This window comes from Ailuropoda melanoleuca, chromosome 1 (assembly GCF_002007445.2).
Source record: "Ailuropoda melanoleuca isolate Jingjing chromosome 1, ASM200744v2, whole genome shotgun sequence".
Classification (NCBI taxonomy): domain Eukaryota; kingdom Metazoa; phylum Chordata; class Mammalia; order Carnivora; family Ursidae; genus Ailuropoda; species Ailuropoda melanoleuca.
Window position 1 is genome coordinate 70,541,733 of NC_048218.1, and position 14,714 is coordinate 70,556,446.

Consider the following 14,714-nt stretch of genomic DNA (forward strand, 5'->3'; position numbering starts at 1 on the left):
ATCAATGGGACAATTTAAAAGAAACAGACAAATGCATCCCAGAACGGACCTTTCAGGCTTTTCCGGATGGAGCAGATGACCTTACGGAGAGGGGGATGCCGAAGAGACGGAGATGGACGAACCCGGCTGAGGGAGGAGGCAGGGAGGCCGTGGCCCAAGGGCGGCCCGGGCGGAGCACCAAGGGTAGTAATTGGCCGTGAGGCGTACCAGTGGGGCGATGGAGCCTGAGGGAACCCCAAGAGGGACAGCGCAGGTCTCTGGTAGCCACATTCCTAGGGCCACAATGTGGCTTCAGGAGGGCCTTCCCCCCTCTTTCAGTGAGGACACCTCCTCCTTCTCTGCCCTGGGTTGTTGTCGGCTCCGCTAACACCTGGCGTGCACCTTCGATGGGCTCTTCCTCTTGTCTGGGCTTAGTATCTCCTTCCCTCCCTGTCCAGTGAGAGAATCCGTCCAGATGATGCCAATGGTTATGTCCAACACCAGAGCTCTCTGAGTCTGAGTTGTCCTATCTTCTAGAAGCTGCAAGCATTGTGAATTAGGAATAGTTTGGCTATTTTGTTGGTCCCACAAATCCAAGTTACAGAGCAAGAGGGGAAGTGGTGGTTCTCACGCTGTGTTCCAAAGAACCCCAGGATCCCGAGAAAGATTCGCAGAGGTCTGGGGGGTGAAGGGAAGCTCCACTGTGGGGCTTAGGCCTCCTGCTGGAGTGTCATTATGAAGCTTGCCAGAGCTGTTTCATATTGTTGTGAAAGTGCGTTTACAAAAAAGACTCAACTCTAAGCAATTTTGAAAACCCCTCACCATCTAAGCTACTGTCAGAAAATAGGTCTCAGGTCATGGACGGTTGATGTCTGGGGTTCCCTGCTGAGACTCAGGTCCAAGGGGACATCTGCTCTGGGCTCATTTACCCACCATGTGTTGCGGAGCCCAAGAGTGGTCCGTGTTCAGTTTGCATTTGCTACGAGGCCTTCATAGCACTTGATGGATCCTGAAGATAACTACTGATCTCCTCAGTGTCACCCGAAGAGCCTCAGAACGTGAGCCATCTGTAACGTGGCTTTTGGCCGAGGCTCCTGAGTGTGCTGGGTATCCGCGGCGTCAGCGTCTATGGTGTGCTTGATCTTGGACGAGGTTTCTGGCGAGAAAGACGCAGGCGTTGGAGGTGGGGGCGGGGGAGGCATGTCAACACGAAGGAAGAACAGGCCAGCTCCTGAGGTCCACCTGATGGGAACAGATGGCTGAATGATTAGAGAAGAATCGGTGGCATTTTGGGGTGAGACTCATGGAGAGAAAAGGCATCGTGTAGCCAGGGCGCTGGAAGAGTTGTTGGATAGAAGGGTTGGGATTCCCACGTGGCTATGAGCCATGAGTGGAAAGGAGAGGAGGACACGTCTTGGCCTCTAATGTTGCAAAGCCAGATCCAAGCCTAGGAGCTGCCTGAGGACTGACCGAGCTCCCTCACCAGGCATGAGTGCCCACCTCTGGATGGTTCCTGGCAATATTGAGGAGAGAATGGGTGACGGAGGGTAGGGTGGGGTGGGCGGGGGAGCTGTGTGGTGCCCGTGGCCCCTCTAGCCCTCTAGCCTCTGGTTAGGAGCAAGTTTCAGGTGAAGGCTTGGGGGCAGTGAAGGTGGATGGTCTGGCCCGGTCAGAAGGGGCTTCCTCGGGCCTTCGAGGTCACTCTCAGAAACACCAGGTGCCACAGCGGGGCTCAGGCAGCCTCTCCCGGAGCCCTGGGTGGCGTGGCGAGGACATGGCAGCACACAAAACCATGGTGAGATCACAGTGCCCCTGGGTGTGAGATACCATCAGGAGACGAGTCTGGGCCCCGGGGCCCGGGGTGACCAATAACTGGGGACATCACACAGGCCTGGCTACCTGGGCTCTGTACCTTCTGGACAGCGCTCTGAGTGAAAAGCGCATTTATGAAATGCCCCATTCATTTCCTGCTAGAGATCCTATCTTAATCCCAAGTTCTCGCCTCCTGGAGAATTAGCTGTTTCTTTTGAAGCCTCCCCTCTCTCTGAAGAGGCTGAAGGAAACTTAGAGGGAGGAAGGATTTCCATTTAACAAAGCAAACTGTGTATTCTCCATATATTTTCTTAAGTACGCTTCTTTGCTGGTTTAAGTATCTGATGTCAGATAGTGGGCCAACTCAACACCGCATCATTTCCTATCACATATTTTGGTTGATCTGAGAGAAGACACTTAAAAGCTGTGACAGTGATCTGAACCACTGTCAGGGCAGGGCCACCAGTGGTAGAAAGCAGCTGGATTTGGATAGCGCGGATAGAAAACTGTCTGAGATGCTTTAGTCCGCTGCGGCTCAGTTCTCCAGCTGAGAGCACCGTCTGAAAAGTCCGGGGAGGACAGAGACAGGGCATCAAGTCATGTCTTGGCTTCTGGTAAGGCAGCCTTGCAGGTAATCACCCACGCCCCCCAGCCCACAAAAATGGCTAATGGGATTCAGCGCTGCTTTCAACGGTCTATCCTCTAAAGATAGGAAGATCGGTGAGACCACTGTCACTGGAATCGGGTCATCTGCATTGTCCCTGGCCTGGACCCAAGGAAATTCTTCCCTGTAAATCACAGCATTTCACTAGCTGGAATATTGAGTGTGCCGGGAAGAGAACCAAGGCTTAGAAAGTAGGAGCTTTGATCCATAATCCTGTGTGAGCCCCAAGTTTTGGTGTGATGGGTGATTGCTGGCATGACCGTGTGCTCACCAGCCTCAGATGGGGCTGAGCCCCAGTTGGGGGGCAGAGAGCACCCCTGCTCCTGCTGTAAGAGTAGGTTGGGCCTGGGTTTCAGAGCCAGGACAACTGCCCCGCGGGCCAACTTGGGATGCTGGCCATCGAAGTGGCCTGAGCACGGAGAGAAGATGACGTCTCTGAAATCACAGCACAAGCCCTGGGCAGACAGCAGCCTTGCTCCAGAACAGTCCCTCAGAGAAGCGAGGCCAGCTTTATGTCTTGGCTGCACGATTGGGCTCTGTTCTCCTTCCAACCTGAGCTCTTCTTTGCTCCCGTCTCCCCATCCCCGGAACCCCCAGACTCCCCATCTGCCCTCCAGTGGTCCTCTCTCACTCTCTACCTTGTATTCAAGGCAAGGGTCCAGAGGGGCCGGGCTGCAGGCTGCTGGGGGGTAGAGACAGGTGTATCCGGCTCCCTCTGCGGGCAGTGGGAGAGCCTGAGCTCAGGAGCAGGGCCTGCGTGTGGCCTCCATCCTTGGCACATGGCAGGGGCTCAGGAAATGTTTGCTAAATAAAGGCCTGGGGTTCCAGAAGGCGAGAACTAGCTCATGATGCCCCGTCTTGCAGGGCCGTTGCAGGACCTGACATGGCATGGGTGCTCCTTGTGGCTGACTCTGTGCGGGCCGGGTTTCCCACCTCCCACATCTCAGTGGTGCAGGCAGGCTCCGGGCCCCTTCTGGAACAGCACTGCAGATCCCCACTAGATTCCCTGGCGTGCTGAGAGGAGCCGTCTCATTCAGCCCGTGGAGTGGGTGATTTGCCTCCCGAAGACTGGGGCGAGTTTGGCTGTACTGCCGCCGGGATTGCTCTTGGGTCACACCCCGTGCCAACACTTCTCTCCAAGGCTCACGGCCCCGATGGCTGGCCCTCAGCCCCCTGATGTTTCCCTCCCTTGGAGCAGAAATAGAGCCAGGGCAGCCAGCCAGCGTCCCAGGGAAGGGGGCTGGGGCTGGGCTGTCAAGTGAGCGCCGTGAGCCAGGGCCAGGAGTAGGCTGAGCTGTGCCACGCTGGGCCGAGAGAGGCCTCCCTGCGGAGGGGCTGGGAAAGGCGGCTGGGGGCAGCACAGCCCTGACCTGGGAAGGAGCAGGGGAAGCAGGAGACACCGGGGAGGAAGAGTCCCGGCCCCCAGTGGGGAGTCCCCTGACACGCCAGAATAGGCCTGTGTTGGGACCCTCGCTGTGCTTGGTCTTCGGCTGGGGGCAGTCAATGGGAAGGGAGGCCTCCACGTCCCTCTCTCCTGCTGCAGGTCTCCTGAGAACCGGGGGCCCTCTCCTTCCCAGCTCGGGCCTGCATTGTGCTTACAAGAGTCTCCCCCAACCCTGGTGCTCTCCTCTTTATTCTTCACAGACATTTGCCCACGAAATCTTGTACATCTAGGCTTGTCTTGGTGTCTGCTTCTCACGTATTTCCATGCCTGCTCCTTCTCGGCATCACCCGTCAGTGAGAGTCGCCACGTCACGGTGCACGAAGGCACTGCTTTGGCTGCAGCTTGTGTCCTTTCCACCTGGTAAGAGACCCGACAGCTGCCAGAACCTTCAGGGGTCACGTAGTGCCACATCTCACCTGGGGTAGGAGCCGGTGACAGGCAGGCAGCTGGACTCTGCTTGAACATCTTCAGGGACAGTCCCTCACTGCCTCCTCTGTGAGTCTGTTGGAAGGCAATACAAATTGCTAGAAAATTCTTCCTGACGTTGGTCAGTCCACAAGACGCCTCACTCCCTCCTCCAGCGGCGTGCCTGACATAGATCATTCATTCATTTCTTCTTTCTTAACAGGAGCGTTACCTGTGAGACCTCCCCTCAGATGGGGCAGGTGATCGACCAGACCCCGTCCAGGGCCTTTGCTCTGTGCAGGGGTGGCTTGACAGAGGACAGCCTAGATTTGGGGGTGGCAGGAGGTAATGAGAGGGGAGGAAGAGTATCTCCACCAAGGTTTCTGCGGCAGGCTGAGTGCCCCAGCTTCCTCCTTGGAAACAAAACAGCCCCCTTTCACTAAGAGAGAAGAGCATCTGTGGGCCCCTGCCCCATGCGCTAGAAGTCAAGTCTGAACGCTAAGTCCCGGCTGTGTGGTCTTGAACTATCAGTCAAATCCTCTTGTTTAAAAAAGGATGATATTACTTACCTCACAGACCTCTTTGAGGGTTAGATCACTGGATGTTCTGTGACATGTGCTTTGCAGAAAACAGCCAGGACCTGAAGCCTCAGGGAGCTGAAGCTCCCAGTTATGAGCCGTGGGCCTTGGGTGTGAGTTTGGGGGTGTACGTGTATAGTGGGTTGATGGTAACCCCTAATCCCTAGAGCCTGTGCATGTGACCTTCTTTGGAAAAAGGGTCTTTACAGCTGTCATTAATTTAGAGATCTTGCAAAGAGGTCATTCCAGATTATCTGGGTGGGCTATGTATCAGTAACCTGGGTCCTTAATCAAAAATGAAAGTGGTCCCAATGCAGACCTTGGCCAGGCGACAGAAGGAGCTGCGAAGGGTTTGTGGAGGGACTAAAGCGCAGAGCTTAAGTGAAGACGAGCAAATCCTAGCACTGGGATCCTTCCTGCCAGAGAGATGGCACAAAAGCCCTGTTTGCTTTTGACATTAGTGTCTTGGTAACTGGAAAAACCACATTTTGAAAGCAGAAAGAGTCGTAAAATGAATGAAACATCATGTAACATCTTGTATGTGTGAAGAAAAAAGGATAAGCTACATGGATGTTGACAGAAGCCGGAGTTTGGAGAAAGGTCCCATTCATGCCCAAAAGATCGAGAAAGCCTGCCCACCAGCCTTCCCCCTTCCTTCCTTCAAAACAGATTTGTTAAGCTTCCCGTTTGTGCCAGGCATTGTATTAAGTGTTGGGGACATAGTGTTGGGGTCTATTTCTGGGTTCTCTACGATCTGTTGGCTACGAATCCGAATGTCCACTTTTACCAAGTCTACGCTGTCCATCAGCTGCTGGAAGCCTTGAGGGCAGGGGCTGCACATCCCCCAAAATTCGCTCCCTTCCAAAAATCTCTTTGGCTCTTCTGGTTCCTCTGTTTGCCTCGCTACATTTTAGAATCAGCTTTGCAGAATCAATGAACCATCTATGAAGAAGTCCACGGAGCTAAAGATTTTCCATAAACCGAGTGTTAGCAATCCAGCCCTATGTGAGGCCACGGGCAAATGATGGATTAGGTAAAAACTAGTTTCTTTTTTTCTTTCCTTAAGGTTTTTTTTTTTTTTTTTACAAGGCACCCTGGGATTCTGTGATCCTTTCACAGACGATTTGAGGTGGCTGATGGTTGAATGTGGGTTAGAACTATTTAGAGCTGCCCCAACCATCCTTTGTGTATTGTCTCTTCTTTTCACTTGTCCTTAATAACCAAGGTGTGAGTGAAGCTGAGACATGAAACCGGCCTCCACAAAAGAATTTCGAGGGGAGTGGCAGAGAAAGAAGCCATTTGGGCAGCTGTGGCCTCTGCCCCTGTGCTATGAACCGGCAGGTGCACACTGACAGACTCATAGACCCCACACCCCTGCAATGGGGGCGGAGAGCCCAGGCCGAGAGTGGCAACATCCGCCCAGAGATCTAGGGGGACAGCAGGCCAGGCGTGTGGAGCTGATTCAAAGATGAGAGCATGGGAAGTGGCCCTAAATCTGGCCAGGCAGGGAGCCCGCATGGCCCTTGCCACCTCTGAGCTGGCAGAAACCTGGCTCTGGGGGGCGCCTGGGTGGCACAGCGGTTAAGCGTCTGCCTTCGGCTCAGGGCGTGATCCCGGCGTTGTGGGATCGCCCCACATCAGGCTCCTCTGCTGTGAGCCTGCTCCTTCCTCTCACTCCCCCTGCTTGTGTTNTTTTTAAAAAAAAAAAAAAAAAAAAAAAAAGAAACCTGGCTCTGTGTCAGCAGCAGCATGGAGGCTCCGGGTCTGTCCTGCTTTGTTCAGGCTGTGCCCTGGTCCCCTGGGAGTGTGTGGGCAGGCAGAGCCAGCAGGCTGCAAATCACCCTCCCGGAGCCCTCGCCCTTGGGAGGCATGCAGCCAGAGACAGAGAAGTGGAAGGATGCCTGGGCCCTCCAGGGGAGACAAATGAGGAGGCCGAAGCTAGCATGAAGCCACCAAGTTGGCCAGCAGGCTGACCCGAGCAGCCCAGTCCTCCACCCCTAGGGGAGGCAGGGAGGTCCTGAGAACTAGAGGACAAGATTCCTGCCCTCCAGAGTCTCCTGCCTTGCCGAGGAAAGGAGAGGGGGCCTTCCCAGACAAGGGATCTAAGAATGATCCCAACCCCACACGGGGCAGTGGCGAGGGGTGAGGGCAAAGGCACTGGCCTCAGGGTCGTGACCGGCCTCAGCCATCGCCCGGGTCTATGACCTGTGATGGTCACACGATTTCTCTAAGCCTGTTTTCCTTCACTGCAAAACGAGATAGTCATTCTGCCAGTCTTTCAGGCCAGTTGAAAAATCAGATATCGTAGATGGAAGAATGGGTAAAAGGACAATCCTAACAGTAAACACTGATCTGGTGCTTACCGTGTGCCAGGCGTGGGTCTAGGTCCCAAAGCAGGAAATCATCTGCACGGAGTCACTGCGTCCCCAGAGCTCCTCTGCAGTGGAGTGCTATTTGCTATGAGCCCATAACACAGATGAGCCTCAGAAAGGTAATGCACTCGCTGAAGGTCAAGTGATGGGGCTGGGATTTAACTTGGGTCTGCTGAATCCAGAACCTTTGCTCTTAACCAGGGCCCTCATGCTGCTGATGGAAATACTCTGGGAAGCGCAGAGTGTTGTATACATCTCAGCTAGGGTGTTCAGCTAGTTTTTCTCCCACTGTCCTCACTGTCCTCATCTGGAATAGACCGTCTGCTCCGAGCCAGGGGAAGCTGCAGAAGAGAGCGTCCCCGTGGTCAGCGCACCCAGAAGGCCTGGGCAAAGCCTCCTCGGCGGCAGGAGAGAGAAGGACACAGACCCTTCACCACTGGAAGCACCCCCATAACGTCAAGAATCCGGTCTCATTCTAGAACCAACCTCCCAGGGGTCAGTAGCCTTGGTGCAGAGTCTGATGAATCAGATGTGGCCCCTTTCAAGGCTCAGGAAGCCAACGGGCAGTGCCATGTGCCTCCCAGAGCTGTCTGAGCCTCCGTCCACCTAGGCCCAGGGCCACGAGATGGTAGAGACTCAGAGGGGTCTGGATCCGGGAGAGCTGATCCCACCGGCCAACTCAGGGTGGAGCAGTGTAATTTGGGAGGACTGGCGAGGGTAGCTTACCCCAAAGATCTCGGGCTGCCCAACCTGTCCAAACGAGCACAGATCTGCTTTCTTCTCACAAGGACAAAAGGTGGTCATTTTGTGAGTCAGGAAGGTGGTTTTATAGCTGATAATTACATATTCATTGAGGAATGGTAATAAAAATCATTCCTCTCTTCGTTTACTTAGATGTGACTTTCCTGCAGTCATGGAATTACTGGTATTTTTCAGTAGTGTTATGAAGAATAAATGGGCCACCATTTCTCAGTTGCCACATACATTCAAATGTGAGAAGTGCCTCGTTAGACGGGGAGCGTGGGGAGGGGAGGGGTCGTTTTCTGGGAGAAGACTCCGGCCATGCCCAGGGCACATTTGTCAGGTTGTTTGGAATGAAGCGTTTGCCGCTGCATTCAGCGTTGGGCTCACGCTCAGCCCCTTCCTTCCCACCCCCGGACGCCGAGTGTCTCAGAGAAGGTGTCCCTGGTGCTGGGCTGAATGAAGGCAGACCTGCTTGCAATCTGAAGTGCTGGGAAGGGACCCCCAGAAAGGGACACAGTCCTGTTGGGTCTTTTCCCCAGCTCCCCTCTCTCCTCGATGGCAGGGATGGAGATCAGTATTCCTGTTCCCAGAGTATCATTTAAAATGGCAGGGACTGTTCAAAAGAGCGAATCTGTGACCACTTGGCACCGCCACTGTGCAATTACTCACAAGGAACACGGCCCGCGCTGCTGCGGAGCCTGGGGACAGGGACACCGCGTACGTCTGCTCAGGCTGTTCCAGGACAGCGTGTACCAACAGCGTGGCTCAGCGTAGGCGGCCCCCTGCGGAATCCGGGCCACAACAAAGGGTCCCCAGGAGGCAGCCAGAAAGCCCCTGGCTGGTGCTGACAGGCTTTCTCTGTGGTCAGCGGCCGGCACGCGGGCAATGGCATTCCGGGGCCAGGACCCGGGAGCCAGGCACGCATGCTCCTCAGAGAAGCTGTCCTGCGGTCAGAAGAGGGGAGTGCTGGGCTAGTCTTCCTGAGATAAGAGGGACATGCCTCCTGAGGAATACAAATCCGGGGACACCTGGGGGAGAAGGGTTTTTGGGTGGGCCTCGAGGGCCGAGGTGGGGATGGGGGGACCGCGGCCTTTGATGCCAGAGCCCAGGCTCAGAGCCTGCAGGTGGAGCTTGATGCCAAACTCCCAGGTTGGACAGACGTCAGCAAGCTGGTGAGGAGAGTTTCCTCTTTCGCTTACAATCATTTCACATGCATTGGGCCCTTTCCGTGTGCCAAGCCCTGTGTCCCTGCGCTGCATTATCTCATTAAATCCTCACAGGGGCCCTTGTGGAAGGTACTTCTATGACCTCCACTTTGGAGATGAGGAAAGCGACCCCTGCGATCTTGGCCCAGATCCCCAGCCTGAGTGTGGTGGCACTGCCATCTGAACCCAGTCCCTCTGGTCCCAGAGCCTCATCTCAACCATTATGAGCCTCTGCGAGCAAGGTCAACTGAACTGGACAGCGAAGTTGAAGGAGGCCGTTGTGAGATGTTTAGGCATGTCTGTCCGGAACACCCTGATCCAGCCGTCTTTCAACTACTTGACATCCTTCCCTCCCTTCCTCCTTTCCTTTCCACACTTGTCTCATGCTTTTTCATGCCGTACTCCTCCCTTGCAACCAGGCTAGTCCTTAACCCCCAGCCTCAGAGCGGGGGCACTATTTCCCAGAGCCCCGCTGTTTTCTGTCCAACAAGAACGAATCTTGCCTTTCAGGTGGGGTGCCAAGTTCCCCGCGCAGGCTCATGGCACTCATGTAGTCATTCAACGCCTGTCGAGCCCCTACCCTGTGCAGGGACCGCTGCAGGCCCTGGGATTACAAAATGAATGAACTGTGGTCCCTACCCTTACAGAGCTGTCTAGTTGGGGAGACAGACTAATGAATAGGATAGGATAGACCAGGTGCCCCTAAAACAGGGCTCTCAGAATCGACGTGCCAAATCCAAGGGTCTGCTGAGGCTCCAGTTAAAATGTCTGGCGGGAGGGGGACCTGACATTCTGTCTTTCTAACAAGCTCCCAGACAATGCTGCTGCCAAGGACCACCCTTTGTGTAGCAAGACCCCAAGACACTCGGATGCCATGACGATAATGTCCCCCTGGTGCTGAGGGAAGGACTCCAAGAGGGAGGGGAGACTGGGAAGGAGCTGAGGCCTGAGCTAAGTCCTGGCCAAAGCGAAGGGGGTGAGGGCTCTGTCACCTCTCAGAAATGAAGTGCATTCAAGATAGCACCAAGGGGCCGGGATGGTTCTCATCTAACCTGGGATAGATGTTCTGTCCACCCTGGCTTGACTGGTTCTGAATAAGCCATCAGCTTCTGGGAAGTATGGGGATTAGGCAAGGAGGTGAGCTAAGGTCCTTTCCATTTTTAGTGGCCTAAGATTCCCACCACACACAGCAGAATAATTCCATTTTGTGGAGCAGTTCCTGAGCTTGGTAGACAGAGGGCCCTTAGAAATGATACATTCAACTCCTTCATTTTGCAAAGAAGAAAGCAAGCCCCAAGACAAGGGAGTAGTTTTCCAAGATCACATGGTGGGTTGGGCCCAGACCCCAGACCCCAGACTCCAGACTCCTGTGCTCACAATTGCCCATCCTGGGCTCCTTCCCTTTGGGCCCCTGCATCCTCATAGAGTTCCAGGGGGGAGCTGCAACGTCCTCCACAATTCCAGGGGGCTCCATTCCCCTCCCGCGGTTCGGGGGGGGGGGGTTCCATTCCCCTCCCACAGTTCCAGGGGGCTCCATCTCCCTCCCATTTCCTCCTATTTTCTGTAAAGGCCTTCCCCATGGAGTCGTGCCTCAGGGGCGCTGCCTGCCGGGGTCCAGAGCTGCCATTCAGAATGAGACAAGTCACTAAATCACTGGTCTAGGAGAAGTTAACAGAGCCCTTCTGTGAGGAGCTGGTTACAATCAAAGTATTCCCCGCCTGCCGGCGTGGGTTCTCGCGAGAGAAATCACAGAGTCCTAGTACCGATCATCACAGAGACTTTGGCGTAAACACAGAGCCTCTCTCTTTGTTAATGTCAAGCGATCCACGCAAGCAGCCCGGCTTCCCTGGGGCTCTAAGAACAAGAGCGAACGCAGCGTCTGCCCTCCCAGTGCCTTGGCTGAAGGTGTGCCATCGGGGGCGGGGACCCGTCCGCGGTACAGACACAGACACGCGCGTGCCCTACAGGAACAAGCGCCACGGCTTGTTCACGCTCTCACGCACCTGTCTGTCACGTGGACACAATCGCACGCACCTGCCCAAATACCTAAGTGCTGGGGAATGCTGGGAAGCCCAGCAGAAGGCCCTGGACACGGCGGGTGCTCAGCAATCACCCTGAGGGAACCCTGAAAGGCAAACCAGCACACCCTGCAAGCGGAACCCCGTCCTTTTACGAAACAAGCCCCGCCTCTGCCCCAGAGGATCCACTGGGCTCACCTCACCCAGGGTTTTAATTACTACGTGGCCCAGCTGGTGGATAGAAGGCTGAAGCTTGAGTTGGCACGAACGTTGAATTTCAAAAATGTCAACCAGCTTTGATGGCCATTGTGATCAGAATGCTTTGGTGATGTAAGCAGATGCAGCAAGAAACGCCCATGAGTGCCAAGCATGTCCGAAGCAAATCCCCCTTGCACTCCCACCTTTGGCTACAGTGCCGGCCAGCCCTGCTGTGACAAGGGGGTGACAAGTCCCTGCTCCTTCCCAGCTCTCCCAGCTGGTAGGCCCTCTGCCTGCTGGCTTCCTCCCCACCCATCAGGGCAGGGTGCCCCCAAGGTCTCCCCTCTCCTGCTCTAGCCCTACTCTGCCCCTCTCTCCTGTAGGAGAATTCTGCAGACACTTACTGGACTTCTGCGGGGGGTGTGGGGAGGGTGGAGACCCTAGAGAGCTGAGACTTGTGAGCTGAGGCCTTCGCCCTCAAGAAGCCCCGAGTCAAGCTGAAGAGAGCGGCCTAAACCCCCAGAAACTCAAATTCTTCTTGTGGGCTGAGGGCTGGCCTGAGGACTCCGTAACAAGGGCTGCGTGAATGAACGTGGCATTGACTAAGCACGAGGGGGAGAGGCGGAGGTTGTGTCTGCTGGAAAAGTAGGGAAGGTTTGGCTTTGGTGACCTTTGAACCGAATGTTGGGAGATGGAAGAAATGTCAAAAGAGACACTTCCTTGGGAGGAGAGAGGCAAAAGGCACACACAGAGGGTTGGGAAGTGTGGGCACAAAGAAAGTCAATGACTGACTGGAGTGTTAGGGGCCTGACTTGGGGATGGGGAGGGCAAGGGGTCTCTCTGTTGAGGCCACAGGAGGTGGGATGGATCACACAGAGCCTTGAATGGCGCGTGGACGAGTTTGAGCCTTATTCTGTGGGGCAATTGCGTGCCAAGAAAGGCTGTTTTATCCAAACCAACCATAGCTCGTCTTTGCCTGTCACGGTCCCAGCGTAGTAGGTGTGTTGGTGAGGGAGAGGGGAGGGAGGGACAGGTGGAGTAGGGGTTTGCTCAGAGGACAACCATGTCCCAGTAAGTTTATATTAGATTTGTGTGTGGGCAGATGACCTTTGGCTCATGTGGCCCCTGGGTTCGGAATTCACATGAAAGTGATTGAGAGATACTGCCTCAAATCAATGTTATTTGTCAAACTCAAGAGCAGGCCTGAGAAACCTCGGCAGTCAATGGGCCCTCACTGGAGAGATCCCATTCTAACAGCTCTGCTGTTGTTCTCTTGACTTACAAAGACCACCGGAGAACTTCAGAAGAGGACTGCAGTTGTTCGATCTGGGTCAAACTGTGCTATGCACAATTCACTGACCAACACTGGGTAAGAAAGTTAACGTATTTCCTGAAAAGATGTTATTGAACATGACAGAGTAGAAATTATCTTTTTGAAGATATAAGAGAGAAATTTCTCTCAGACCTTAGAACCAAGAAGAGTTGATCTCTTACATAACTGGTTTATCCTCACTATGTCTACGCGTTTAGTCTTGTAACTGATTGTATTTCCTTCCTTGAATTGGCTGCTAGGAAGCTCAGAGGCAAATTTAGCCCACTCCTTAAAAAGGACGTCCAATTTTACTCTCCTTTCCAATTTTCTCACTTAAGTTTTTAAAATCTTGTGCCAAATTTATTTCTGTAGGCCACCAAGAACCATATGAAACATGGGGCATAAGAAATGAAAATTGATTCATAGTGATGGACATTGAACTGGAAAACTTTGAGAGAAGATCTAGTCCTGTTCCTGAAATTATGGAGAATGCATTTTAGGCTTTGCGAGGAGTGAAGGGTCAGGGTGCCTTAGTCGCCTGGGTGGGGCTCTCTACCTAGGTGCTCTATCCCAACCATTTCTCTTTCTGCTGTGTCCCTGAACCACCAAAATCCAGAAGAGGATTTTTTTCAACCGTTTCTACGCAGTCTCACGAAACCATCCTCAAAAGAATCAGCCTGTCCTGCTCTGGTTTCCCCCCAGGGATTTTCTTGGCATCACGGGGTCAGGTGAACATGTCCAAGTGCCCTCCACCCAGAGCCAAGGGGAGGTGTAATCGTCTGCATCACAGTGGGGCCGAATGTGGACCATTCCAAAAACAGCTTGTTTGAAACAAGATCATTCGGATGTGAACTCTAGAGCCCGAAGTGGGGTAGCTGTCTGCGCCATCTGAGAATCAGAGCGGTGGGTGCTCCATGTCACTGTGCGGGAGAACGGGCAGGGTGGAGGTCGGACAACAATCCTCGAGAGACTGAGAGAGCGGTGAGGAGGACAGCTTGTCCCCAAGCAGCTGTGAATCAGCCCCTCCACCTGGTTTGTAGATTGTAAATTCACAGGGAAGAGCTCTCTGTGAATTGGTCTGAGAAGTGGTCATGCTCGTGGAAAGAAATGATCCCTCTCCTTTCTTCACAGCACTTTTAAAACAAATTACACTGCATCTGACTAGACAGCTTGCTGACAGCTCGCTAACAACTCATCTTCCCCTGGAGTTCTTGGGGGCCCTCTGCCTCTGAGGTCTTCAGTCCCTGAGCTCTAGGAGCTTTCTGGACTTGACTAGTTTTGGCAGTGACTGGTGAAACGCAGTCTTTGTGAGGGTGAGGAGGCCGGGCCGTGGGTGTCCATCCAAGAGGCTTAGAAGGGCCTGGGCTCGTGTCTGGGCTCCCAGCTCAGGCAGCCCTGTCGTCTTGGCTCTCACGTGAGCCCAGAGCTGGGCAGGCGAGCCTGGGGTAAGCTGTGGGCTGTGGGGACTCTGGGTCCCCAGAAAGCAGTCCTGTGCTGCCTCCAGCTCTTGGCTGAGTGGTCCCATCCTCGGGAAGCCTTCCCTGACCTCCTGCCAGTATCACCATAACCTCAACTTCTCCTTCCGGCTCTTGTAAGAGCTGCAGTTTTAGGTGAAGTTGCCTAATTGTTCATTTAATGTCTCTCTTCCAAGGAGCTGCGTGCTCCGTGAGGGCAGGTAAAGTGATGGTTCTTACTCGTCATTGCGCCGAGCCCCGTTTGGCTGAATGAATAAATGACCGAATGAGAGGAGCTCTGAACTTGTGAAGCAGCTCTTGGCCTTGATCCCTTGCCTCAGGCCCGGTGCCCCATGAGGCTGGGCTGGGGGGGAAGTTCTCTCTGCTGTTAACGGTTGGGCAAGTACTGTTCTCAGGCCGATGAGCTCAGGATGGGTGGCTGTGCTTATAGGAGGAGAGGGGAGCCGCAGCCCAGGAGGTGGTCCTGGGAGAGGCCTGGCCCTGAGATCAGAGCCCAGGGTGTAGGGCC